The sequence below is a fragment of the Neltuma alba genome, unplaced genomic scaffold (genome assembly GCF_004799145.2).
Source record: "Neltuma alba isolate B1F8T4 unplaced genomic scaffold, ASM479914v2 tig00011879_pilon, whole genome shotgun sequence".
NCBI classification, from domain to species: domain Eukaryota; kingdom Viridiplantae; phylum Streptophyta; class Magnoliopsida; order Fabales; family Fabaceae; genus Neltuma; species Neltuma alba.
Window position 1 is genome coordinate 256,105 of NW_021636481.1, and position 22,781 is coordinate 278,885.

At 34.1% G+C, this 22,781-nt stretch overlaps 2 pseudogenes; both read left to right on the top strand.

The window, feature by feature from the left end:
* Positions 1-1,172: 1,172 nt before the first annotated feature.
* On the top strand, positions 1,173-4,079 carry LOC114718912 (flavanone 3-dioxygenase 2-like; annotated as a pseudogene).
* A 483-nt stretch (positions 4,080-4,562) lies between these two features.
* Positions 4,563-10,721, top strand: LOC114718913 (uncharacterized; annotated as a pseudogene).
* The last annotated feature ends 12,060 nt before the right edge of the window (positions 10,722-22,781 follow it).

Consider the following 22,781-nt stretch of genomic DNA (forward strand, 5'->3'; position numbering starts at 1 on the left):
TACAAATTGGCATAAATTAATATGATAATTATAGAAAAAATATATTTTATGATATATTTTAATTTGAAGGAATAAAATTGTTAATAATATATTTTTTATTAACATATATTAATAATATATAAGATAATATAATTAATAAATAATTAATATGTATATATATTTATAAGATATAAGATTAAATATGTTTATAAAAAATATTTTTATAAAAAAAAAACAACAAGATACATATCCTATAGGCTCTCACACTCTCCCTTTTTTTCTCCAAAAGTAAAAAATTTCTGCTTTTCCCAAAACCATGGTTTTGAACCCAAACCATGGTTTTGATTTTTTTAAGGGTGTTTGGCTAACATTTTTCCCAAACCATGGTTTGGGGTGCTTGCCAAACACACCCTTAATCAAAGTACCACCTATCACATTTGGATGAGGTCTCAAATTTAAACTTAACAAGTGACTAATAAAATTATGAAACTTAAAAGATCAAACTTAGATCTTGCCCTCCCTCTATTGTGTCAAGTGATTCTCGACTCAAATTTCAACAAGTCTGGCTGTTATTATGTCACGTGATCATAGACGACATATATAAGCAGCTAATTAGCACCGACGCTAGTATGGACCTTAGTCTGTATAAAGGATAAGATGTAGACATTTCATATTGTCCTACTCATACATTTGACTACCTAGTGAATTTCCCAAACTGGAAATATCGATAACTGTGAGATATATATATAAGTAAAGTGAATCAATCAACTCAAAAGTATTGTCTCTGTTCTCAATTATTGAATCAGTCATTGACCACACTAGTCAATTATGATCAATTATTACCAAATACTCCTCTTATCCTTAATATAAGACCCATTTAACTAATTTGATTAGATTAAGGAAGTTAGGTAAGTCAGTTAATTATAAGAAAAGTGATACATTTTTCCTAAAATACCACAATCATCTTTCTTAATACCCCTCTCCTTCTTCTACTTGATTGTGGTTGAGGAAGTATCCATAAGGGTAATTTAGAGAAAATTAATAAATATGAGAAATAGGTTCTATATTTAGGACCAAAACCAACTTAAGAATTTGGTCTTATATTAAGGACCGGAGGAGTATCTCGTATTATATTGTTCCTGCAATACTCTTTCTTTATTTCTGTTCACAGTATCTTCAACTCTCATGTTTCCATGGCTTCACCTCTCACTATTTCCTCCTCGTCAGAACCTCAAACGCTTCATGCTTCTGATGATAATACTACAAGCATCAAGGCCTTCATTGAATCAAACGGCGCCGTTCCCATCCCGACCACGCATTACTCTCTCACTGAACCTCGTCGTGATGATGTTGCAGATGATGACCTTGCTGCTTCCACCCCCATCCTCGATTTCTCGCTCCTCACCTCACCGGCTCCTCAAATCCATGCCGACGCAGTTCGACACAGCTAGGTGATGCATGCAGAGAATGGGGCTTCTTCATGGTAATTAAAGTTTTTGAGAATATTTAGAGCCTGTTTGGATGACATTGCAAACCATGGTTTGCACAAAATATCATCCAAACAGGCAGATAAAATGAGCAAACCTTGGTTTAGGTAAAACCATGGTTTCAACCGGTGAAACCATGGTTTTATCAGAAGCTATTTTGATGTGCTTCTCGCCTCCAATTACTAAAAAGTCATGGTGGGCCCCTCAACAGATGAACAAAGGCTCCAGGCGTGTTCAAATAATGGCTCTTCTTCCTCTCCTCTTTCACGCTTTCTTCCCCAGTCGGTCCTCATTGCCCAGTCGTCCACGGTCTTCCTTTCCTTCTTCACAAAACGAGTCGCCGCCGGTGGAGAAGTCACCGTCCAGCCACGGTTTGAAGGTGCCGCTGAGAGAAATCGCATTTACAGGACAGAAGAGAAGTGCTAAAAAACAGAGCGCGAAAAAAGCCAGAAACTGCGAAAGTTAAATGACAGAGAGTAAGGAAGAGAGAGAGAGGGAAGGAAAATTAACAGGAGAAGAAATGGCCGGCGTATTATAACAGTGACGCGCAGATTCAATCTTGTGGGATCTCATATAATTCAGTAGCAGGACGAAAGCAAGGGAGGGAACGGTACAGCAAGCTTATCCTCATGAATCGGATCGTGAAAAGGCCCCCTCTCTCTAGTTGGCATTCAACGAACTATGCGGTCAATGAAATTATTGAAAAACTCAGGCATCAAATTCAAGAATTAATACAGTGGGTGGTGGGTGGGATCAATAAAATTATTTGATAAACCAAGTATATATAGAGTAGAAAATAGACATGAGAAGGAGGGAGTGAATGAAAGTGGGGTTAAAGATGAGATTTTTGGTAAGAAATTTTTGGTAAGATTTTTGGTATATATTATCTTATAAATTATTAATTATGTGAGTAAAAATTATTTCATTAACAATTTTATTTTTTCAAATCAAAATATGTTATAAAATATCCCTTATATAATTATTATATTAACTTATACCCTTTTTGGTAATTTCCATATGTAAAAAGTGCTTCTGCAATAACTATCCAAACACCCTCACTTCTCAGAATCACTTTTTCACAAAATCTATTCTTCACAAATCTAATTTTTTTCAGAATCACTTTTCCAAACCATGGTTTGGTTTCATCCAAACACACCCTAGGGTTATGGCAGCTAGAGTTGAAGTCTCTATGGCAGCTAGAATTGCTTTTCTGGTTGACTTTGTTTTTGGATGTGTCGCTTTCAGATTACAAATCATGGGATTTCAGAGAAACTGATGGAGGAGGAGATAAACAAGTCACTGGAGTTTCACGATTTGCCTCATGAGGAAAAGATGGAATTTTTTGATCAATAAATAATCACACCCATTAGATTTGGTACCAGTTCCCTTCCTTATGGAGAGAAGGTTCGTTACTGGAGAGATTATCTAAAACTCGCTACTTTTCCTGAATTCCATTCCCCCCACAAGCCCGCTCGTTTCAAGTACGCTCAATTTCAACCTCTCTTTTTTCTTTCTCTCCTCTATCTTCTTTTTTTTTTTTTTTTTTTAAATTTTTGTTAGCATCCAAGAATGAGTAAATATATATATATATATATATATAGGGAAATTGAAGCCTGTCATATTAGCAGAAATAGACTAAAAATGTGACGTTACAAGATTTTGAATTAAGAAGCAGTGTTAAACCTACGTACTCACATATATGCTCTCATTTAATAATGTAGAAGCTTGTCAATAGCCTCATAATCTAATGACATGAAAACTCTTTTGTAAATAAGAGGTCACGATTTTGATCATGCCGCCTATAACCTCAAGTCATTAGTATTTATCCCTCTAAATAAAAGAAAAATCTAGAAGCCTGATAAAAACTTTGGGGCTTTAACAAATACAACATTTTCATTCTTATTTTGCAGAGAGTAAGCATTTGAATACAACAAGAGAATAAGAAATGTGGCAAGGACTTTGCAGGAAGGAATATCAGAGAGTTTAGGATTACAAGCCAAGGCCATTATAGAGTCCACAGGTGTTGATTCTGGGCATCAAACATGTCAAGCGAACTTGTACCCTCCATATCCTCAACCAGACCTTACTTTAGGGTTACTTCCTCATGCTGACAATGGCTTACTAACCCTCCTCATTGAAAATGGAATCAAAGGCATTCCAGTGAAGCACCATCATAAATGGGTTAATGTGAATCCTCCTTTGCCTTATTGCTTACTTGCCAACATTGGAGATCAACTTGAGGTCACTCATCAACTTTCCCTCCTTAATTAATCATATATACTTACCTTAACCAGCTAGCTTCTTTTATTTGTGATGGTTCTAATAAACTTGTTTGACATTTGTTTTGGAATTAATCAGATTGTGAGTAACAAGCAGTATAAGAGTGTGTGGCACAGAGTAGTGGTGAATGAAAAAGACATGAGGCTTAGTTTTGCACTAAAGAATGGACCAGCACTTGAGAAAGAAATAGGGCTTGCAATGGAGCTTTTAGATAAGGAAAGGCCATTGTTCAAGAGAATCAAATATAAAGATTACTTGCGAGTTCAACAGGAGGCTAGATGTATTGACAAGAGAGGCTTGGATGTGATTTCCACTATTGATGTTCCAATCTGACACCTTTTAAACAAGTTTTATGTCAAGTGAATTAAAGGGACATGTATCTTTCCATCTGAAGAAAATAAAAAACATTACTCCCTTTGTCCTATATTATAAGTAACCACTACTATTTTTACCTTATTTCTAAATATAAGCAACTTTTAACAGTTGTTTTAAATTTTTATAACAAATTTTCTATTTTGCCCCCAATATATACTTATTTTAATATAATCTCTCTTCATTATGTATTTTCTCTCTTTCATAATTCTTCCATCTTAAATAAAAATATTTTGGCAAGAGAAAATTTAATTTTTACACATGTATTGTCTTTAACCAATTTTAATTGTCATTTTGATTTACGTAATCTAGTATAAGATTGCTTATAATATGGGATGGAAGGAGTAGTATTCTCACGTCAAAAACAATTGAGCTTGATAAATAATTTAGAATAAAATGAAATGACTTACAAAATTGAGTCTTAAGATTTTCAGTTAAGATACAATGTTGACTACTATTTATTATTCCCTCCGGTTCAAATATAAGCTAAACTTTCTTAAAAGGGTTGGTTTTTTTTTATAAGATAACATTTACTTTTGTCTAAATATTTAATGAAGTTTTTTCAATTTTACCCCCATATATTTTCTCTCCTCTTTAATTCATTTATTACATTTTTTGCTTATTCTTTTTATTAAAAAGGGTATATTAGGAGAAATAAATATATGCCTTACATATTTATTGTTTTAAATTGATTTTAATTGGTCTCTTGATAAACATAATAAATAAAGTTTAGCTTATATTTTGAACCAGAAGGAGTATCATTTAATTTTTGTATACATAAGAAAAGTTTGTTTCGCTGTTAAAATTTTTCTTCCTATTAATTGGACACATGTCTCTTCATATTCAGCATGGATCCCACCAGATAATGATAAAATTTTTCTAAATATTAATCGGATAATTGAGATTTTTTAAAAAAATGTAAATTAAGTCCATAGAACAACCAGCCTCATGGTTAAAAGCATTTATAAAAACTCCTTTGAAATGGTTTATGACTAGACCAAAATTTGAGCTCATTTTACGAGGGATGTAGATCAATTTTAATAATTGTATCAAAAATCAGTTTTCGCAAAACCGAAATTTTGCCGAGTATAATGGATTCTCATTTCTCGAGGAATTGATTAAAGTGGTCTTTTTTTTTTTTTTGGATATAAACGGATAGATTAAAGGAGGTCTTATTACGTTACTATGTTGGATTTCAAGGGTGGCACGAGCTCTAAATTTAACTAAAATTAACTTGAAATTTGGAAGCCCATTATTTGCAGGAATAAAACCGCCCAGTCTAAAGATAAAATTAAAAATGCCTACAGCTCCTGCGGCTGATTCTCTTCCGAGAATCCGAGTTGTTGTTCCCTCCATCCAAAGCCTCTGAATTTTCATAGCAATGCCCATCACCAGAGAAATCTTACCACTCTATCACTTTCTACTGCTCATAGCAAAATCCCAATCAGAGATTTCTCTACTCTGACTCTGAGAAATCCCCAGAGTTTCGTCAATTCCACTTCAAATCAGAGCCAGAGCCACTCTCTGTTTCTTCAGTTTCTTCTCTCTACTGATTACAAAGACACCAATAATCAACACCCAGAACCCAGATACCAAAAGCTTCCACAAGAAGACGAGCAAAAGAGGTTCGGGAACGACGAGGGAAGGCGGGTACATTTCACAAACATGTGGTGGGCAGAAGCGAAAGCGGCGTTAGGGCAGAGAATAAACTTGGAGGCCATTTGCTCGACGTTTTTGTTTGTGAAAGACCCCAAATTAGCACTGCCTCATGTTTCTGTTCCGGACTTGAGGTACATTGATGGGGTGAGCTGCGAAGAAGGGGTTTCAAAGGGGTCGTGTTTGATAAGGATAATACCATTACTGCTCCTTAATCTTTGACACTTTGGCCTTCCCTTGCTTCTTCGATGGAACGTTATAAATTGGCGTTTCCTGATATTGCTGTCTTCAGTGACTCTGCTGGTAAGTATAGTGTGAAGCTAGTTCAGAATTGGAGTTGTATGGTATTCTGTAAGCTATGAAGTAGCTATACTTCAGAGAAAGAATCTCGTTATCAAATAGATATGGTACTTAAATTATTTATAAACACTATATATTTCATCCTGTGGATCTTGGATTGCTGGTACCTCTAAGCCATTACGGATCTAAAACACTTATATTTTGTTGTCTGAAGTGCTGCCATTTCCTTTCTGTATCAGTGTCGACATTGTTACTTTTACGCATGAGGCAATTTGTTCTGAATTTTTCGGTTCGGGCATGTTGCTCACAGGACTTTTGTTGTGTTACTTGTGTCTGATGAATTAGGGCTTCATGAGTATGATCATGATGGTTCCAAAGCTAAGGCGCTTGAGGAGGCAATTGGGATTAGAGTCATAAGGCACAGTAAGCGTTTCTTTTGAGACATGTATCCTACCTTTAAACGTTAGACGTGAAATATTCATTTGGATTGTCAATAATAATGTATTGTTGGTGTTGATGTCTTTATATATTTGCATGCCTTAGGGGTGAAGAAACCAGCTGGATCAGCTGACGAAATTGAAAAGCATTTCGGTTGTGAGCCCTCCCAACTAATCATGGTAAAGAAAAAATTAAGAGTTCATTGTCACTTAGTTTTGTTTCATATTTTCAGAATGCTTGTCCCAGCATGAGTATATTGTGGCAGGTGGGTGATCGGCCCTTCACTGACATTGTTTATGGCAATCGAAATGGGTTTCTTACTATTTTGACCAAACCGTTTAGTCTTGCCAGGGAGCCATTTGTTGTTTGACAGGTTTGCTTCTTATGAAACGTAGCTTTTCTTAGGTGCATTGTAATTTTCCCTGTTTATTATTATCTTTTGACTTCTGTTTTGAAGAAGAAAATTTTTTTAATAAAAGAGAAATGAGACAACTCTGTATGGAGTGTTTTATGGGAATGAAGGAAACAGGGAAAAAAACAGAGAGAAAACCATTGAGCAAAAATTCTATTCTGCCTCCTTCAAGAGACAGTTAATGGAACTGAGTACTAATAATATCAAAAGCATAAACCACGAGTAGACTAGGAAGGAAACCTTGTTCCCAATCATATGTGAAGTTCGATAATGGTTCTTAATTAGCACAACCCAAGTTATTGCTCTCTGTAAATGATGCATATCTACAATTATTTGCCAAAGGCAAACACATTAAAGAATATTTATGTGTGTCAATGTGAACCAAGTGCAACATGCTCTTTTGCCCCCTTTCCTTTGTTTCAGCTTCCTGATGTTTAGAAATTTTTTGTATTTCATTCTTGAAATATGTTGTTTCGTATGTGGTATCTTGTTCAAATTTTCAGTATGCCCCTTATTTACAAGTTCATCTTTGTCATAGTTACCAATGTTAGCGTTAGATTTGCTTGCTTTTGCAGCATAATCACATGTTACCATTTCATTATACATGAACACACAGACACACAGACACACACAGACACCCAAATACACATATATTATCAATTAGTTATTTACAAATGGGCATACATCTTTTGTCATTTCATGATCAGTACTTCTTCACCTTTCCTCAATCTTCAATAACCGTTTGTTTGTACAAATATAGCTTTATAGTTCTTCAGCTGCATCTTTCCATTTCATTTATCAAGTGTCTCCATTTAAATAATTGAGACTATGTGCTGGAGATAATGGCCACACTTTGGCATCAGCGGTGCATTCACTTACTTATGGCTATATTGCTGTTCCTGTGGTTGGTCTTGTCAGTTGAAGGTGCAAACCCCTGATTGCTAATGCATAGATAATTTACATGTTAGTGTCAATTCATATTTAGGTGCTATGTGTAATGTTTTTCTCTATTCACTGCTAAGTCCCTGATTGCCAATGCATAGATAATTTACATGTTGGTGTCAATTCGTGTTTAGGTGCTATGTGTAATGTGTTTTCTCTATTCACTGCTAAGTTATATATATATATATATATATATTTAAAAAATCCTGTGTTGTAATTTGATTGAAAAACACAACAGCAAAAACCAAAGTATTGCACCGGGTTTTTTCTTTATATGTTATTTGTGATAGCATGACTGATGACAGGTGAGGAAACTGGAAACCTCCTTTGTAAATCATTGGCGCGGAAGAGGTTTGGAACCACCCTGTCACAAACTATTGCCTGACCCAATGCCTTGTGTGGAAGAGCCTCCTCCCCCTCAGTAAAAGTGGAACCAAATCCGCATAATTTTCCACAATGCTACTCTACACTACAGGAATCCATCATTGTCAATATCTTTTGATTGATTGTTGATGACATTAGATTAACACCAAATGGAGAATCTTCTTTTTGATAATAGAAAGCCAAATGGAGTGACCCCAAAAAAAAAAAAAAAGAAAAAAAAAGGCTTAACTTCATCTCCTCTTCTTTTGTTCCTTTTCATTTTGGAGTTATTTTCGACTCAGGCCTTCGTTGAAGTGGTAGTTGATCTCCTTGTTAAAACGAAACATGATTTTTCAATTTTGCCCTTCGTTGAAATCAAATCACAATAAAATACTTCCTCCTGTCCTATATATAAGTTTCACTTTTGGTGATGAGTCTGGTCCAAAATATAAGCTTCATTTTTTGAGTTTGTTTAAGCATTATTACTTTTTTTCTTTCTATTTTGCCCTTAAGTGACTGTATTTAGTATTTATTCTATCTCATTAATTCCTTAGGAATTTCTCCAAACAAATTGAAAGGGGTCCCACCATTTCAACTCGAGACATTGTATTTGGGTAATACAAGCATAGGTCCTAATGTTCCACCATGGCTTTATAAACAAAGGTCTTCAAGAAATCTCGATATTTCTAGATCAGGAATTTCAAAAATTGATGCAGAAATATTTTGGAGCTTGGTACTAGGGATAGATTCTGTTGATATCTCAAACAACTTGATCAGCAATGACATATCCAATGTCATGCCACCAGCAAATATCTCTTCCTTATATGCATCTCACAACTCCTTGTCAGGATCTATTTTCTCGGTATTGTGCCAACTAGAGAATAATGGAGAAAGCAAGTTGGTTGCATTGGACTTGTCATATAATCATTTGAGCAGAGCACTTCCTGATTGTTCGGCCAACTAGAAACAACTACTATTCCTTAGTTTTGGGAGTAATAAGCTAACAGGTGAAGTTCCTCCCTCAAGGGCTTCATCAGTGAACCTCATGCAGCTGGATTTGAGCCATAATAATTTCTTTGGAAAATTTTCATTGGACTTGTTGGACTGGACAAATTTAGAGTACCTTTATTTAGAGGGAAATAACTTTTCTGGAACTTTGCCAAATACCATGCAACAAAATTTAGGTGTCATCAAATTGAGGGGAAACCGATTTATAGGCAATATTCCATCACAGTTATGTAACCTCGCTAGGTTGATAATATTGGATCTGGCTGAGAATAATCTTTCAGGACCTATACCACATTGCCTATATAAAATCATGCAGCCGACTAAAGAATATCATCCTACAGATGAGATAGCAGCCTTTGCTAAAGGAAGAGAATTGGATTTCGAGGACCTTATACTCGTGCATAGCATTGATCTTTCCACTAACAATTTGTCTGGAGAGATTCCTAAGGAATTGTTTAACTTAGATCAGATGTGGTCCTTAAACTTGTCTCGAAACCATTTGATTGGAAAGATTCCCAAAGAACTTGGTGGCATGAAAAACTTGGAATCTCTTAACTCAGCTACAATAAGCCTTCTGGAGAAATTCCTTTGACCATCTCTAATTTGTCTTTTCTTGATTATTTGAATCTGTCATACAACAATTTCACTGGACAAATCCCATTGGGAACCCAAATTCAGAGTTTTGACCTACGGAGTTTTGTTGGCAATGATCTTTGTGGGGATCCTCTTCCAAAGAAGTGCTTCGGGCAAGAAGCTTCTAATGACTCAAAGCCAGCTGAAGGAAAGGAAGATGATGACTTTCTGAAGTCATTATATCTTGGGATGGGAGTATGATTTGCAGCAGGTTTTTGGGGGGTCTGTGGTTCTCCCTTCCTCGTCAGAGCATGGAGACACAAATTTTTTCAATTGTTTCATCTTCTGGTGGATCGACTTTATGTTATCGTGGCCCTCAAGTTGAAAAAAGCTTCCAATGAATATTAAAATTACATGCAGATTGCTGTTGAGGTAATTAACCGATCTGATATCCTATACTTTTTTTAATAAGGTTTTATTTTCCTTTTCGCTTTCTTCTTGCCACAAAATAAATTCAGTTCTTGACACATTCCCTTTATTGTCCGATATGTTTTCCGTACGGGATACGAGTGCAGCAGCAAGCATATGCCGGTGCAATATTTTTGAACGTTAGTTATTTCTTTTTTATCTGCTACATGCTATATTCCAATGATTTCCTCTTAAATTCATTCGAATCTCATATTTTGTTTCAGGGAATAGAGAGGTCTGCTGGTCCGAGGTCTCTGATGTGTCCTACAGATTGTCATATCTCTACTTTGTAGTAAAATAGTTATCAGAGTATGTGTGTGTGTTGTCATGTCCCAGAAAAGCCTTTGCTGAATGGTTTTCCAAGTCATGTATTGTTGTGCTTTAAGACTTTGATTATTTTCTATTTCAATAATGAAAGATTCAAGTATGCTTTTGGAATTGATGATAAATTTTCGTTTTCGATGTTGAAGATATCAAAAATTGAAACCTGCAACACAGTGGAATCGCCATAAAGCAGCTGGCTAAGAGGATCTGTTTCAACACTTGAGATGCTCTGTTTCGTTGTGTTTGAAATAACGGAGTCATGTCTTGGCTAGGTTACGAAATCAAATAATCTCTCCACTACTAAACATAATAAACATTAAATAACAAAGTTGGCTCAAATCAGATGCACAGCTACACTGGAGTATGTTTCTAAACTGCACTCACAACGAATTATTGAGGCGCAATGACTTGCTTCTTCAATTATTATATTCTTACTTTACCACAGGCAACTGTAATTCCCATGCAGTTAAAATTTTAACAGTCAAGGATTGAGGATGTGGATTTGTAGATGAACATTGGTGAGATGGGCGAAAAGGAAGATATTTATACTACCTCCGATTCTAATTATAAAATTCACTTTGTAATGTAATTTAGACTACAAAATGAATCTTATAATTAGAGTTAAGGAAGTAATCTTCCGTCTGGGTTCCATCCATTAATGAGCACATATTATGATTGGATTTGATTTGATATGAAGAGGGAATTCATTCATGTAATATCAAAATTACATAATTCAGAAGCTCTTTAGCTTTTTCTCCCTTAATAATTAGATCAATTATATATGCATATAGAATGAAGAAAATCATACCAATGAAGAGTTGGTCTAGCAATGTGAGGTCTTTCTAGATCCTTTTGGGTTCGAGTCATAAAGGAGACATTTTTGTAGAGAAGGGAAGCCTGCTTATAAATTAATAATGCTAATGAATGAAACATCATATTGTTTGGTTGTTGCGTGTTCCATGGTTTAATTAATTTTTTAGGATTTTCCAGTAATTTTTAACAGTATCTTCAACAATGCAACTTTTGATGACTTTTCTCAAGAGTTAGGAGCTGCCATTGCTTTTCAATTATTTTACAATTTTTGTGTTTCAGTGTAAGCTTTTGTTATTAAAGATGCATTTAAAAGCAGCAGTGCAGGTGGTAGAGCTAACACGCAAAAAGGTCCCCACAAGGCTCGAATCTGGATTAGTCTAGGCCTATTGAGTTTCCCTTGATGAGGGACTGGCCTAGGATACCGGATGAGGTTACTCCAAAAAAAGAAAAAAGATGCGCTTAGTACTAATTTCAGTTTTTAATGTAAAAGCTAAATAACTAATTGGAGGATATTAAGAAAATTGGTTAGTTGATTATTTGTCACAAATATATATTGGTTTCCCTAACTATCTTCTTTAATAATGTATATTGGATGATTAGAATTATCTCTTAGGGTATGTTTGGCTCAATGAGAGGAAGGGGAGGGGAGGGATTTTAATGGAGGGAAGGGGAGGGGAGGGGAGTGGAAGGATTTTAATATCACCTTGTTTGGATTTATTAAAAAAGAGGGGAGGGGAGGGAAAAATATTTTAATATGGACAATTTTGCTCTTATTTTATTTAAGACGTGGGTATAATGGTAACAACATGACAAAATATAGACATAATGGTCACAACATGATAAAATATGGGCATAATGGTCATAATATGACAAAATATTACCCTTTCCCTCCAAATCCTCCCAATTTTGGAGGGGAGGTTGAAGAGGGGAGGGGAGGGGAAATTTTAAAAATTTTTCCCTCCCTTCCTAAAATTTGTGTGTTGCCAAACAAAGGGAAATGATTAAAATCCCTCCCCTTCCCTCCCCTCCCTCCCAAATCCCTCATGCCAAACACACCCTTAGTGAAAACCCTTTATAATTAATAAGGATATTTTAAAAAAAGATGAAAGACAAAGTGAATTGAGGTATGACTAAATCCAATTTTCTGACTAGCTCTTATATTAAAGATAATAATAGTATTTGGGCACCTCTCAGAGAGGAAGTCGTCAAATAGTATCCCATTGAGATGATAAATTAAATTATTTCCCGTCACTTTCCTTCATTTTTAACTTTTCTTTGGAGTCGTAAGTCCCCATTGCTTCTTAAGTCCCCATTTGATTTTGATTAATCACTTTCTCAATAAATTGATATACACTATATACCAAGCAATAATTCTGCAAAACCTTGGAAACAAAGACACGTTAATTAACTTTAAGGACCTTCCCAGCAATTTTCAACAATAATTTAGTTTTCGAATGACTTTTTCTCAAGAGAACAAAGCTGCCGTTGCTTTTCAATAAGCGCGTAAAACAGTTAGAAGATAAGGGAATGAAAGGAGAAGGAAAGTAAATTACACGCCGGTAGAAAATATTTGATGACTTCCACTTAGTGCTAAGCCCAAATATTAAGCATTAATAATATTAATACCATGTGATAGGAGGGGCCACAACATATATGAGACACTAGATGACGTGGCTTAATATTTTGATGACATGTCATCACATGGCCAATTGTTTAATATATGTCATCATGTGGCACATTGCTTATAGGGACAGTGACAAAAAAAAAAGTTGAAATTTTGTAAATATCAAATGAGGAATGTTAACAAAAATTTGTTGTCATTCTGAAATTCAGGCTTGTCAATACCAAATAAAATTGTGTTACTGAACCTGATTTGGGATTTGTAATTTGTAATTTCTTTTTCTGTCATTCTACGACGCTTTTATATATATATATATATATATATGTATTTATAGACAAAAGTGATTAATGGAAAGCAATGGGAACTCAGGACCCTTGAGAAAAGTTAGTTCAACTATTTTATTATTTGTGCGTTTAGGTGTAGGATTTTGCTATTAAAGATATTGCTTGCTTTTATATTTGATCGCAGCGCAAAGCAGAAGTCATCGTATGCTATCGCACTAAGATAATGAATTAATTTTTTTTCCATCAGCGTGTAATTTACTTTCCTTCTGTTTTTTCCCCAATGAATTGTTTAGTTAGAAAATTAAAACGAATCACCTGTACGTAGAGCATAATATTTATTGCTCTAAAAAAGAGTATAATATTTCTTGAGAACGACCATACAAATTATAATTATTTACAAGGACTAAATATTAAAAATAAATTTAAAAATACTAAATTGCTACCCATCAATCTTCCTATGTTATTCTTCCCTACCTTCGGAATTTTGTTTTTAATAAAATAAAACTAAAACTGCCCATTAAGTAGGTAACTTTATATATATATATATATATATATATATTTATAAAAGGGAGAATTATAATAATAAGGTCACAAGTAAGGAAAACAATTGAAAAATAAGTCCTAGAGGTTGTCATTCTCACTGTAGGACTTGTCATTACAGACTGCTCAGGTTGTTATTGGAACCTTTTAGTGATTATTTCTTTTCTACGAGACTTGAATGTGATTCTCCCTTTATGAAAAGCCCTTATTTTCCACAGTAGACGTCATTCTTGCTAATAGCAACTCTTTCGTTGCGTTTTTTCCTCCATTTTGGGAGTGCATGTCCACTTCTACATATCCAGACTTCGTTATTTTCGAAAGTTAAGTGCAATTTTTCTTTGAAAAAGTATATCAATTAAACTTAATTTTTAGGCCGCGCTTAAAGATTTGCAATTTGTTGTTGTCCGCATAATAGTTGCCTCCAGGAAATTTCTATATAAATCAAACTTGTGATGCAAAAATTTGAACTTTTCTTTAAAAAGATGGTAAGACTTGAAAGTATTAGAAGACCTGACCATCGAAAAGAAGTGGTTACAACAAAAATAAACAAAATGAATTCACTTTCACTTCAATATGTTTCTGTATATATGCTCCTTCAATGAGTAATAAAAATATGGTAATAATTAGACTCCATGCCATTCGTGGAGCCCATATAGGATTTGTTTTCTGTGCAAGCATTTTTAAAATTAAAAAAAAAATCACTAGGCTATTGGCCTTCACAATGCATATCATGTGGTTATAAATTTTTAAGCATTTAAACTTTTGTTTACTTCAGATTTTTCCAGTATATATACACATATATATCATGTAAGGGCTTCATTAGGCCATTATACTCAAACTTACTACAATGGCCAGCTTCGCTTCACAAATTTCTTTTGTTTTGTTGTTTCTGCTATTTGCAACAACATTCAACAGAGATATGGTTATGTCAAACAGGTTGATGCGTTGCAATAAAAATGATAAAAGGCTGCTTTTAATCTTCAAGCAAGGAGTGGTTGATATAGAGAACCCACTCTCTTCTTGGACAGTTGAAGAAGATTGCTGTTTATGGTGGGAAGTTCACTGCAACAACATCACTGGAAGGGTAACAGAGCTTTCCTCTTTCTGGTCATTACCTAGAAGGTGAAATTAATCTGTGTGCGCTTCAACTTGAATTTCTCAACCACTTGGACTTGAGCCACAATTACCTTGAAATTCTGAGTATGCCACCATGCCAGATCTCCAAATCTCCATTTGATGCTCACAAATCTCACAACCAATCACTGCTACTCCTTCCAATTAGTCAGCAAGTTTTTCTGTTGCTCTGTGTTATCTTGACTTTTCATATAATCTTGATTTAGTCATAAATGACCTTTATTGGCTTTCTCAACTTTCTTCCTTGAAATATCTTAACCTTAGTTATGATGATATTGGAAATGATACCAAATGGCTCCAGCATATAGCCATGCTTCCTTCACTCTCCGAGTTACACTTGAGGTTTTGTGGATTAAGATATTTTCCATCCCTTGGTTATATCAATTTTACGTCACTTAAAATTCTTGATCTTTCTTCTAATTATATGGTGAAGTCAAAGTTACTTTATTCATTTTTTAATATCACCCATCACATTTATCATCTTGACCTTAGTGATTGCAATTTCCATGGCCAATTGCCAAAGTCTTTGCTCAGTCTAAAGAACCTCAAGTATTTAGATCTTAGTTGTAATAGTCTTGAAGGATTAATTTCATATTGGTTAGGCCAATATGAACAGTTGCAATACTTGTAAATCTTTCAAAATTCGTTCCATGGCGTAATTTTATCATCTCTTGGAAATATTTCTTCCTTGTTCTACTTGGACTTGTCCCACAATCAATTGAACGGCAATCTTCCAGAAAACTTGGTACAACTCCATAACTTAATTCAATTAGACATTGGGCACAATTTCTTGGTTAGTGTTCTTACAGAAAAAAAAATTTTCCGGTCTCTCAAGTTTAACAATATTGGGCTTGAGTTCAAATAGTTTCAAATCTAACTTTGATCCTGAATGGTTACCATCATTCCAACTTGAGATATTGTATATGGGTAACACAAGCATAGGTCTTAATATTCCACCATGGCTATATACAGTACACAACAGTTTTTAAGAAAATTAGATATTTCTGGATCAGGGATTTCAACAGTTGATAAGGATATATTTTGGAACTTCGTAGTAGGAATAGAAGATGCTGATATCTCAAATCCAGTGTCACACTATCAGCAAATATCTCTTATTTTCATGCATCTCACAACTCCTTATCAGGATCTATTTTCTCATTATTGTGCCAATTAGAGGGTAACAGAGAAAGCAACTTGGTTGAATTGAACTTGTCTTATAACCATTTGAGTGGAACACTTCCTAATTGTTGGACCAATTGGAAACAATTATTATGCCTTAGTTTAGGGAGTAATAAGCTAACAAGTAAAGTTCCTCCCTCATTTGCTTCATTGGAACTTCAATGGTTGGATTTGAGTGATAATAGTTTCTTTGGCAAATTTTCCTCAGACATGCTAAGCTGGGGATATTTGCAATACCTCATTTTGGAGAAAAATAAATTTTCTGGAAGTTTGCCAAATTTGTATATGGCAGGAAATTTGGAAGTTCTTAAATTGAGAACCAACCAATTCATTGGCAATATTCCACTAGGAATATGCAAACTCTCTTCTTTGCAGATACTGGAGCTTGCTGATAATAAGCTTTTTGGATCTATACCTTCTTGCTTATACAACATCACGAATGCAAATAACATCAACCCATATTTGGATCTTCGTGAAATGACGTGCATATTTACTAAGGGAAGAGAGTTAGACTACCAATATTTTGCATACTTTAGAGCTAGCATTATTGATCTTTCTTCTAATAACTTGTCTGGAGAAATTCCTAAAAAAACTGTTTAGTATGATTCTAATGTGGTTGTTGAACTTGTCTCGAAACCATTTGACTAGAAAGATTCCTAAAGAAATTGGATCCCTGAAAAACTTAGAATCTCTGGATCTCAGCTACAACAGGCTCTCTCCTACCATATCTAATCTGTCCTTTCTTGCTTGTTTGAACCTCTCACACAACAATCACATCGGACAAATTCCATTGGGAACTTAAATCCAAGGTTTTGACTCCCGGAGTTTTGTTGGCAATCGTGAACTTTGTGGAGATTTTCTTCCAAAGAAGTGCAACAAAAAAGAAGAAACTGATGACGGCTCAAAACCAGCTGAAGGAGATGAAGACGATGGCTTTCTAAAGTCATTCTATCTTGGTATTGGGGCTGGATTTGTGGTGGGCATCTGGGCAATTTGTGGTTCTCTCTTCCTCATCAGAGCATGGAGACATAGATTTTTTCTATGGTTAGATCACTTGACAAATGAACTTTATGTTGCCTTCACCCTATGGTTCAAAAGATTCAGTCGAATATCAAAAACAGATCCCCTTGAGGTAATAAATTAGCCACGCCTTAATTTTTCAAGTATTGTTAGTATTTTCTTTTTTCCTTTTATTTTCTTCTATTTCCAATATGGGATGCAAGTGAAATAGCAACTGTCCCTACTCTGATCGTTCCTCTGATTCAAATACTGAGTTCTTCTTCAAGGAATAAGGAGCTTTGCTGCTGTTTCGAATGTCAATGACTCCAATAGCGTAGCCTACTGAATGCCATTTTGTTATCTTAGATTTAGTGAATTGGGAGAAGAGAATATTTTGTAATAATAGTTACATGTGTGTCTGGGTGTCTCATGTTGTTAAGGAACCTTTGATGAATAGTCTTGAATGTGATATATGATTGTTACTCTAAAGTTCGATCATGAGTTATGATTTAGAATCAAATAAAAAGATATTATGTGTCTGTATTTGAGGTTTCAGGTGTAAGTGTAACAATCAAAACAAAAAGGCATGTGCGTGTTGTAATCTGTAAGATAAGATTTATATGTACGTTAACATGTTGGATATTATTTGTAACTTGCTACAGTGAGTTGCTATTAATTTGTGGAAGATGAGAGGATCTTACAGCATTCTGTTTCGAAGCTTGAGATGCTCTGTTTCATTTTGGTTTGTACGATTAGCTTCAAATGACAAAGTCATGCCTTGTTTAGGCTAGATATTCAAATAACCTCTCAGTTACTCCTTCTATCCATTTTATAATGTAATTCTCGTTTTTGAGAATCGGGGAAGTGTTAAATATAATTAACATTAAATAAAAAAGTCAGCTCAGATAATCAGGTGCAGAGCAACACGAGCATGTTTCCAGTGCCTACTTGAAATCTGCACATTTCGAGTACTCCCTCCCATATTTTCTACAAAGTCATATTAACTAATGTTCTAAGGTGTTGAAATGAATTACAAATATTTCATTATTTTAATTAAGGATTAGTGAGTAGAGTGTTATGATTCGGTCTGGGCCCAATACTATTAGTGATACAAATTAAAGTCGGTTTTTTTTTTTCCTTTTCGCTACGCATATGTATTCTCTTATTGGATATAATTTTATTCGAGATATTATCGAGCATTAAATGTGAACATCTCTTTCGATGAGGATTTAAATTTTAGTTCACCATGTTATGAGAGACTAACTTCTTCTACTAAACTCCACTCTTTTTAGTAACGTTAGATCAATTTTGTGTTAATGCATACGCTGATTTGCCTTCTGTGAATAAAATTGTCCCTCTTCCTTCACTCAATAAACAATCCACCATGACGTCCGATTATTAGTTGAAAAGACGACTTCAATATTTAGACAATTATATGTATAAAGAGGAGATGATATGTAGATGGGAAATTTTGATGTTAAATTGTATAACTGAATGGATAGAATAAAAATTAATAAAAAAATTGTTCCTAATGTTGCTAATGTTCTCAGAATAAATCTTGTCAAGCTGAAAAGGAGGGACCCGAAAAGGATTTTACATCAAATCGAAAACTTGAACTACATAGCATGTGAGGTATTTTTTTTCCCCCCTTATTACAAGTCGGTCCTCCTCTATGTTCAGACAAAAATTACAATGTGAAAGAAAAGCATGAAAATATAAATCTTAGTATGATTAAATCTATGACTATGTTGATTAGGATAATTAATATATCTAATTTTTAATATAAAAGCTACTTGACTAATTTGATTTAATTAAAAAAGTTAAATAAATTAGTTAATTATAACAAACATTCTGTAAAATATTAAATTATATTAATGTAAAAATTCTCTTTAATCTAAAATTAATGTAAGATTAACAGTCAACATTAATGTGGTCAGATAAGGGGCGATACTGCAATGATTTTGACTCTTCAATGGGCAATATTGCTTTGCTAATAGTTCGTGCTAATAATTAGTGCTACCCGCTAAATAGTCCAAAGGCAAATTTCCTTTAATTCTTAAAATAATTAGAGAGGACGTGTTTTTTGGGGGGGCGGGGGGGAGAAGTAAATTACACGCTGTGGGGAAAAATTCATGTTATTGGAATAGTATAGTTGACGACTTCCATAACTTTCTTAATTAATTGTTAATGTTAATGAATGAAACATCATATTGTTTGGTCATTGTGTGTTTTCCCAACCCACTATGGTAATCAACTTCTAAGACCTTCCTGACAATTTTTAAAATTAACTTTAGTTTAGCTTTCGGATTACATTTCCCAAGAGACAAAAGCTGCCGTTAAAAAAATTAGAAGACGATGAAAAAGAAAAATTAACAATATTTGGGCACCGCACAAAGTGGAAGTCATCATATACCATCCCACTAAGTTGATGAATTAATTTTTTTCCACCAGCGTGTAATTTACTTTCCTTCTCTTTTTATTGTTTTTTTTAATGGGTCGTTGAAAAGCAATGGCAGCTCCGGTCTCTTCAGAAATTCATTAATTCAAAAGCTAATTATTTGCAAACATTCTCGTTTGAAATTAAAAACATCCCTCAAATAATCGTTTCAAGATTTATATGATTGTGTGCGGTTTCTCTGTAACGCCACAAGCCATTGATGTTGCTATAATATGAACTAAACATAAAAAGTCTAAATGATAATTTAAAGGATATTTTTCTTATTTCAAAAGCTAGAAGTTGTATTTCTAGAAAACCTCTAATTGAATTGGAAAAAAATCTTTTAATTTGTTGCTTAAGCGACTTTTATCTTTTTGAAGTGTTTCAAACGATTTGGCTGTGGAAATTGAATAAGAATAGAAAATGATATGAAAATGAATGTATTAATATTCCAATTTTTTCTCGAAAAGATGGGAAGACTTGAAAGTATTAAAAGACTTAGACTATAAAAAAAATGGTTATAGATTTTTTTAGCCATTTAAATGTTTGTGTGCTTTTTCCAATATTTTCTAACGTTTGCTTTTTATCTTGGAAAGTTGCTATAATGAGCAAGAGAAGGTATGACCCAATGTGTGAATTGCAATGTTTGTATAGAAGGGACGACATCTTCACTGGAGGAGAGAAAGCAAAGCATAGATAACAAATATGGTAAGAAATATTAGTGAGATTGAGAGGTAGGCGATGGGCTCTCGTGAAGTCGTTAGAAGTATTTAAGCGGCTTCAAATGAACATTTTCGACTGTACGTGCCTTTAACTCGGCTTTTAACCAATAGGAGTTGGGTTTAGCAAAAGAGATTAGTCCCTCATAACGTGACGAACTGAGTTGGGTTTAACAGAAGAGATTAGTCCCTCACAACGTGACGAACTAAGATTCAAATCGAGAGAGGTATCCACGTTTAGTACCCAACAGTGCCTTGAACAGAATTGCCATACTTTAGCACCCAAAAAAAAAATTGGCCTTTATTTGGGCCTTCCTTCCATTTGAGTCGGCGCCACGAGGAATCAATCAGTGGTTGGGTGGAGAAGCCGACGATGGGGCTGAAGAAGCAGAGAAAGGAGATGCTGCCGCCGGAGAAATGGGCGGAGGAATCTGATTGCATGGTATCATACAGGAGTTGAGTTAGAGGACACATTTTCATTTTTTAATGATGTTAATTAATATTTCTTGCCATGTAGGATAATTATTTGGGGATTAAAATTAAATGTAAAAGGATTAGGGATTGAGTTGTAGGAGAGTCAAAAGTTGAGAGATTGAGTTACACTGAATCATAGTTAAATGACTAAGTTATAAATGAGTTAAAACATTAAAAAACTAAAAGATTAATTTTCTCTATCTTTATTTATATCCACTCACGTGTATTTGGAAGGCATGTGAATAGGAAAGTAAAGGAAAAATAACTAGCAATAAATTAGCTAAAAAGAAAAAAAAGAAAGAGTACAATAATTACATCAATTTACTTATATTCATTATGTCAAATGCCTAAATCATATATAATCATATATGGGCCCTGAAAAGGCCCATTTTTTGTTCTCCCGCTATTAAAAAAAAAATAGTCACGTAACCCCAGAAGAGAAAATCACATAACAAAGTAGAATTTTGAGTTGCTTTTGTGCAGAATCGCCAAATATTAAGTAACTTGATTTAGTGCCTCTTTTAAAAGATGTGAATGATTTTTTTTCTGTTAAAAGAAAAAATCTCCCAGACAAGTTTCGCCAATGGGTACAAGAGCCATTTGGTGATATGCGTGTTAGAAAAATCATCAAAAAATAATTAAAATGCGTCGTTCTACATAAAATATTTTTCAAAGTTTCTCCAATGAACTATGACGAATTGGCGATGCACTTAGAGAATCTATTGTTTCAATTACTACCACAATACATTACATTACTCCCCTTCCTTGCAAAGTAGTTGCAGGCCACAGATGAGTAAAACGACTTGATTTATCATCACATATTTTCATTGACCTCCTCTTTTAACCGGTAAAGGGGTTTGTATCAGTTTAACTAGAGGTCACTTGCAGTTGAGGATCTCTTTTATCAAAGGAAATTGAAAGAGATGATAAGCATGGAAGCTTTATGGTGGGTTCCATTAATGAGCAAAAGATTGAAATTGAGTATAATTTGGGATAGAGAATTTACAAGCGTCATGGATGGGGCAATATTTTCAATACGTTACATCTTTTCTCGCATGATTCAAATTAGTATTGGCCCCAATAAATTCTATAGTTGAAAGTTGTGAAGCTTCTTGGAAAAGAACTAAAGACTTTATGAGCGTCATGAATAGGGTATAATTTGGAAGATAACAAGGGAAGCTCCTTGGTGGGTTTCAATATGAATGAGCGGAGACTGAACTTGAGTACAATTTGGGACGAATACTTTACAAGCGTTCTGGATGGGGCAATGTCTCGGTCAATATGTCAAATTTGACTTGATCTCAATTAGTCTAGATTCTAGTAACATTTGACATGAAAGTCGTGAAGTTTCCTGGAAAAGAACTAAAAGACTAGGAACATCATTGTATTATGTGTGAATTATTTGCAAACATTCTTATTTGAAATTAAAAACATCCCACAAATAATCGTTTCAAGATTTATATGATTGTGTGCAGTTTCTCTGTAACCCCACAAGTCATTGATGTTGTTATAATATGAACTAAACATAAAAAGTCTAAATGATAATTTAAAGGATATTTTTCTTATTTCAAAAGCTAGAAGCTGTATTTCTAGAAAACCTCTAATTGAATGGAAAAAAAAATCCTTTAATTTGTTGCTTAAGTGACTTTTATCTTTTTGAAGTGTTTCAAACGATTTGGCCGTGGAAATTGAATAAGAATAGAAAATGATATGAAAATAAGTGTCTTAATATTTCAATTTTTCCTCGAAAAGATGGGAAGACTTAGAAGTATTAGAAGACCTGATCATAAAAAAAATGGTTATAGATTTTTTTAGTCATTTAAATGTTTGTGTGCCTTTTCTAATATTTTCTAATAACCACTTTATTTGTAATGATTTTCATTTTTCACAATTTATGTACATCGTGACCAATGTAATCTAAATAAAATGATGACGGTTTCATTTTGAAAATTTCATTTGTTTTGTTATTTTAACATATA